This window comes from Dermacentor silvarum, chromosome 4, assembly GCF_013339745.2.
Source record: "Dermacentor silvarum isolate Dsil-2018 chromosome 4, BIME_Dsil_1.4, whole genome shotgun sequence".
Taxonomy (NCBI): Eukaryota; Metazoa; Arthropoda; class Arachnida; order Ixodida; family Ixodidae; genus Dermacentor; species Dermacentor silvarum.
Window position 1 is genome coordinate 132,798,311 of NC_051157.2, and position 7,405 is coordinate 132,805,715.

At 41.3% G+C, this 7,405-nt stretch overlaps 1 long non-coding RNA gene across 1 annotated transcript; it reads left to right on the forward strand.

Annotated features, from left to right (window-relative positions):
* The first annotated feature begins 1,179 nt into the window (after positions 1-1,179).
* Positions 1,180-4,100, forward strand: LOC125945204 (uncharacterized). The gene is made up of 3 exons (XR_007466691.1): positions 1,180-1,358; positions 2,935-2,976; positions 3,772-4,100. It is a non-coding gene; the product is annotated as an uncharacterized LOC125945204 (long non-coding RNA).
* The last annotated feature ends 3,305 nt before the right edge of the window (positions 4,101-7,405 follow it).

The window sequence follows — 7,405 nt, forward strand, 5'->3', positions numbered from 1 at the left end:
GTCATTCTGGAAATTCATTCCAAGTGGATATGCCTGACAAGCTCACCAGCTCAAATTCGTAAATCGCAATATGTGTCGTAAAGTAATAAAATAAGAAGTTAATTAGTGATTTCTTCTTAATTAGTTGAATGTATGTTTCGATTGCTTGTGCGAAAATCTCCGCCTCATCGATTAACCCAGCTCAATGATAAGAATTATGCTACCTGCCACAGGAGATTTCTAAAAATTCCGTAAGACTTAAAAATGACCACCCTGTATGTATATATATATATATATATATATATATATATATATAGACGCAAAATTGGAGCACAAGACAAACGTCCCAACAAGCAGTCACCAATGACCGATGATTGGGCACCTCCTGGATTCCCATCGACTTCTATTGTAAGTGGCCAGTGCCCTGTCTGTGTCAGAAAACGGCATTGCCTCCATGTTAAATATGGGCAAGATGGTGGGAAAAGTAGTATGTAAGCATAATAAATAAATATGTTTTTTAAAGAGTGCGTTTTGTTTAGTTGTTAGCCCTTAGCGCACAATAAAATGAAACAAGTTTGGGTTATCTCTGCGACGTGGTGTCCATATTTTACATGAAAGCCTAGGTCTATTCTGTAACACGTAGAGACGGGGTGCTGGCCAGTGTGCTGGGAAACTGCTTGGCCACCCCGCACAATCTACGCTGTTATACTTTGCCGGTAGCAAATCGTAGCGCAGTAGCACAGATACAAATGTTTAATCAATGGGACGGCATGCTGTCTACCGTTCGTCATGATGTCAAACGAACAAGCACGAACAGCGACAATTGTGTACGTTGCTGGTCCGTAGTTCATTTCGCGCCGGTTGCTTCACGTATTAAAATAAATATTTATTTTTAATACAAACGATTAAAACTGTGCGCGCCCACAGGGCGCGACATTTGCGACGTTTGAATTTCGCACTATTTCCCGCGCGCTCCGTACGTGACCGGCCGGCGCACTGCGTTACCGCGATAAAGAAAATAGTTCCTCAAGGAAGCTAAGCAGAAAATTTTCACACTCTTGCAAACCACAGAAATTGTTAAGAAATACCATTATATTACAAGATTTGTTAATAAATATGGCAATTCACATCTATGAAAGCGTGGATTTGTATGCGCGTTTTTGTGTGAATGCGCGCTTGCGCTGTTGACTCTTTGGCGGATTCCAGAACTTTGTGCGTGCGGCGTATGTGTGCGGGTTGCGTGATGAGTTTGCTGCGTTTTCTGTGCCCTTTGCCTCGCTGTGACATCTTTGGTATATTACAACTTATTGCTCGGTCTTAATGGGCTACACGTTGCCTCGAAGATCACCATGATCGCCTCCGACTCAGCCACATCGAAGGTGAGTGAGTGTTTCGAATTCCACTTGCTCGTTCATTGCGACGCTATCAGCAAAAGTGCGTACAGAGCCCGTGCGTGTCTTCCACGCGCCTCTGTACGTGCTCGTTTTCATTACTAGTACTACCCTTCCGTTGCGAGAATTGGTTGTGCAGCACTAGATTTGTGATATTGAGCATGAAGTTTTATCCTGATTTAACTTCACAGCGCGCTTGCGGCGACGTAAAGCAGCTATGTGGAGCCAGCTAAAACAGGGCATGTTGTGTCACGGCCGGGCTCGACTGGCGCGCGCGCTCGCTTCTTGCGAACGCGCGCGCCAGTCGAGCCCGGCCGTGGTTGTGCGCGCCACGATTTTTGGTACGGTGTTCCAGCACCGATTGAAATTAGCCTTATTAATGAGCGCTCGTGCTTTGCCGTTTTCGTGGAAACAATGCGACGTGAAATAATCCGAACTGTACTGTAATCAAGTATATTTCGTTCGCGCAACGCCGTCCATTGACGTGCATCTACTACATGGCGTGTCGGATCGTCGAAAATATGCGCGGGGCGTTTTGCCGTTCTAATGTATTCTGCTGCGCTGTTCGCTTCAGGATCGAGTGCCCAGAGTCCGCTGACACGCCGTGCGGTAGACACGCGCTGTGGCGCGATAATAATAAAGTATTGCAATGGCGTATATGTGATTCTATGTGATAGGTGAGATAAAAAAGGGCTGATGCCAGTGATGCTGTGAAATCATCAGGTTATGTGTGGTTTGTTTTCCGCCAGTACGCGCGCGGTGAACTTTTTTTTTAACCATTATCTCCCTTCGACGCCATCGAGTACTTCGCGCTAACGCCTTCGCGTAGGCGCTCTATATTCACTGAAAAGGCAGATTCTGTGGGATGCTATGTTCTGCTTTAGTGGGATGAAACATTCAAAATAATGTCATCGTGTGAAGTTTCAGCCTTTGGCCCTTCAGTAACTGATTGATATAACTAAGTTCGAAAATCAGTAAAGGAACGAGATGCTTGGGCATATTTGCCGTGTCGTCCCACTGTGCTCCCAGAGGCATGTAAGGGTTATCGAGAAATGTCAAAAATTAGCAAGGCTTTTTATGAGATAGAAGCAGACAGCTATGTCAATAAGTTATTTTTGCTTTGAATTCACACACTAAAGAGGAGCGACAGTTAAAGGGGAGTGTATCTTGTGATCTAAATGACGCTTTGCCATAAGCTTGGAACAATGGTTTGTTGGTGGAGCAGTTCTGTGGAATACTTAGAGAGTAAGCAAACTGCAGTAGCAGCAGTTAGACGGGGCGTAAAAAATGCAACACTGGTTTTATATGAACGAGCTACCTTTAAGATGTGGCCGCAACAGGTCATGCAGAAGATGAGCAAAAATAATTTTAAAATTTAGGAGAGAAATTAAAAATAAATTAATTCCCCACCTCACACTGCCAGTGGCTAGAGCAGCCATGCTTTAATGTTTTCAATCAGTCATTTATATCCATCCATTTATGTCGGCCTAATCGTCCATGTAGATGTTTTGACTGTTGCTTTTGAGTTATCGTGGCGTCACATTTTAATACTGACTGTTTTCAGAATCAAAATGAGCCTGGAGACGCCACAGCCGGAATGCGAAAGGTGAATTCTTCGGCCATTCATCATCTAGCGTCACCATGATCAAATGCACTGTTGCCAGGAGAATGTATTGCTGGGAGGTATTCTCCTTAAGATTTAGTAAAAATGGTAGCATTAAGTGTCTCCTTTGCGATTTTGCATAACCTTTGATTTGCGAGTCGATTGGCACACCCTGTCTTTTGTGTCTTATGTACGCATTCAGCTAAGTACGTCTGGGACACAGCAAGCGAACCTGATGTGTAGTGGTAATCGCATTAACGTCGACAGTTATCTTCCTGTTTGAGCTGCTTGCTACTGCTGCTTGCCAACACAAGCAGCAGTTGCCCACGATGGCGTGAAAGAGGTTCATTGAAGAATGGCACATACTCTGAGTCACATACCCAGAGATCCAAGCAGGTCCATCAAATGGTTATTAACCCACTTCCCGTCTACATAGCAGCCCTACCCATTAGGCCATTGACCACCAAGTGACACAAATTGGCTGGAAAATAGTTACAGACACCCGAAAGTATGTGAAGTATCCTAAAAATGCTACTTGCATTAAAGTTTTCAATGCTTTGGTTTACTTACTATTTTATTTTGTACTGGGTGAATCCTTGTTTTTCTGAAGCACATGGCATCCTAACAGCATAGCGAGCTATGACATTAGTTTTAGTTGTTTTTATTAGTGACATTAGTTGACATGTTAGGTCTGGAGCAGGCAGTATTTCTGTGATTTATTCGTAGTGTGGCTGTTGTGTAAATAATCCTTAAACTACCTCACTAATATTATTTACCTAAACGTGCCGTTCCACATAGGTTGGAGAAGTGCTCATTCAGATGATCCTGGCACAGCTTGCCATGGTGGACCAGGCAAGTTTGCAAGGGCCTTGATTCACCATGTGTTCACAGAGAACCTCATGGGCCACTCACTTCTCGGAAACAACACCACCAATAGGCAAAAGAGGCTCTTGGCCTTATCAGGGTCAACGCTGTTATAGGCAAGTACCGTACATCCTTTTACCCATTGCATTTTTGCCTTCACATTTTGTACTTGGAATTACCAGCTTGCTATTAGCACAACAAATGACTTTCAAGTAGCCTGTGTCTGCAACTACGTGCTACAATAGCCTACTATTTGGAATGAATGTTCATTTGATCTCAAGTCTCTAACGCCTCCATACTAAGCTAAAGTGCTTTTAAAATTTTAAAAGCAGCCTTAACTGCCAGAATTGATTGGTGGCTCCAACTGACAAAGTTAGGTGTATTTGCGCATTAGTTGCACTACTTGACTGTCATTGCAATGAACAGTTCGAATGAAGCAACTACCAATCTGTAGTACCAATCTGTGAAGCTTGCTACCAATCTGGTGCTATAAGCGGGTGTGCTTAAGTAGCCTGAAAGTGTTGTTATAATATAGGAATTGTGGAGAAGCTATGCTCAACTGCAGTTACTTCTCAACTCGAGGGACAGCACTTCCACCAAATTTCAGCAATCAATATGGCCCTCCAGATTCTGTAATGCAAAACATAGTGGTTTCACCTATTTCAACAGACCACATTGAATTAAAGTTGCTCCTGTCTTGAAGGAGGTCCATGTGGTGGCAGACAGTAGCCTTTAAGCAGAGGGAGCTTAAGTTATGGGGCATAATTGTTTGGTTGTTTCGATCAAAGCAACAATAGGAACAGTTGCCAAATTCGTTGTCAAAATTGCTATGTTTAGCAATGTCCATTCATTCTAGGATGTGGAAAAAACAAAGGTATTTATTTGACTTTTCCTCACGTTCCCATAAAATGATCAGTACTCAATAGGCCCTTGGCAGCTACTATATAAAGCTTCTTACAGAACATGAGGCATGTCCACAGCTCCCACTCTGAAATTGTTGGAAATGTCTCCCGCTTTCTTACTTCAAGGACGCACTTGCCTGTTTTCAGCGTTATTATAAACCAGTGCTCAAGTACTATGGGTTTAGATTTATCAAAGATTGAATGAGCTTTGTAGGTGTTCATGTTTAACCCTTTGAGGATCACATATTTTCCGGCAAACGTCCCCCAATTTAAGCGTTATATTTTTATTCTGGATTCTTCTTCAGTGACCTTTCCAGAAAAAAAAATGGGTAAATAATTTTTAGGTCACAAAGTGACAAAGGTTTCTTAGTGTCCGCTGTTTCACACCATGTTTATTGTAGCATGCAGGGCAAACTAGCATAATCACGTTTTTTAAATGTAATGACACTCACAAAACATTAAATTAGGTGAATACTCCCAAACTACTGCAGTGATGGGCACCGTAGAATAAAGAGAAAGATCAGTTTTGGAAGAAGCCAAGGGGCAACAGCACAATCAGGATTTTTGTAGAAGTCGCAGAAGGTTACAGAATCTGTAATGTGATGCTTGGGGACACTTCATTATTAAAAGGTATGCTTATTTATATGTTCTTTCGCCGCCTCATATTTATGGTCGTGACCACACGATTTGTTTCCACCACTCTACATGCATGGCAGTGACCCTCAAAGGATTAGCAGAGCCAGTCCACTTGCATATTTCTCTTGTAAGACTGAGCATTTCTTCGTATTTCTTCTTCGCATTTATTTGTGTTAGTGTAACCAGGTCGGCGCGCAACTGCAGTAAATCCTCGTTATAAGCAGTATTTTGTTTTCAGTAGAGAGGCATAAGAATGGTCATCACGATGCAAGAAGTGCACTCCAGTAGCATATGAGCTTGTAAAACAAATTCAGATATACCACACTCAATTCTGGCCACATAACCGTATTTGGAGCAACTCCTGCAAGGAAAAGTTCAATAAAGTGCTTCACATTTTGATTATGATTGTTGAGAGAACTAATTTTAGTTGCCAGTAGTCTACCTTTAAGTTTTTCACCAACAGTATGAAGTCTTTTTTCCACCATTTTGTTCCTAAGCAAGCAACATTCACATTTTCACATCAAGGATATTCATGCAGTTATTCTGCCACAGTGGGCTTTTCCTGTTTGCCTTCTGCATATTGTACTAAGTGGAGTCCTCCGGTGCCACTCCACTTTGAAGCTGGTCATTCTCTAGAATTGAACTCGTAAAAACTTGGAATAAACAAAACAAATGAAACAGTTTCATTATAACAGGGCGTACTGTATGTCGAACTTTTGCATGTGGAACATTAATCTTTAACGTCATGCTGTTTTTCCTTTTTTTACAGGCTTTCCCTGTGGCAAGTTTCCTGGGACAAACATGGCCTACATTAAGAACACTCTGGCCTCACTTCTTGCAAGGGACCTGAAGTGTCCAGAAGAGCTCAAGTCTGTGGACAGTTCAAGTGTTGTTCACTTGCAGCCCTCAACATTTTTTTTATTATTATGATGTTTCTAGTCACCTGAAAAGCCCAGGTTGGATGGTTCAGACAAAAGTACTGTGTTGTGATTAATAATTAATTGCACAAGTGTTGCGCTTTGTACTTTAGTACATTTTTACGTAAATCTTTAATATATTTCTACAAAAGCTAGTGTTTCTTGACTATTTTATTTCATAGGTATATCGGGTTATTTCATGCCAAGACTGTTCCATGATGGCACACCATTTCAAGTTTGTATGATAAAGTAAAAGTAGGCCCAGTGAGAAATTTTACAGAAAATTAGGTTCCATACGTACACCGGAAAGTGGAATCTGTGCTATTGTCAGAGTGGTTCTGTTTAAGGAAAACTACATATTAACATTTGTTTGTAGTAATGGTTTATTTTGCTATTTCAAAACAGTAAGAATTAAGTGTTAAAGTTTGCTTAAATTCAGAGTGCAACAACAGTTCTCGGACAAGGCAGCGATGTGCTTTCTTTCATGTATGCATGAAATCTGATTTCTTGCAAATTCTTTCATTCTAACTTGTTTTGCGGCACTCAAAAATTAAAAAAAATTCCTCATGCCAGTTCCATTTAAGTCTTCCAGCAGGTAACTAATGGCCACTGTGTATCAGATAAAAATCTTAAGTAGTCAAAGTGAATAAATCGCTTGGTATGTAATGACCTGCCCAGGAACCTAGTAATCATGGCAGAAAATGCAACTGGATCGTGCAACAAGCAATGCAGCAGAATAAACTGCTCCCATGGCACAAGTTATTGTAATTACCATGTCGTTTCAGAGGTAGATAACGTTTAGTAAAATGGGCACACCATTTAACCAATAAATAAGAGTCTCAGTGGGCTCATGCAGATTGTGCCATGATTATTAAGTTACTGGCTACCAAATAGAGAAATCAAGTACATTTTAAATGATATTTACTGTAATGCTTGTATAATATTTATTTTCTATTTCAATTTTGAGAAATGTTTTACTTTAGGGCCACGCAAACTTTACATCTCTCAGTATTCAATTTCGTTATTGTATCAAGCTGCTGGCAGTTTGTAGATTGTGTTAGGAATTTTTTGATCTCAAGGCACACATGACTGTACAGTCAACAAATGTTTGGC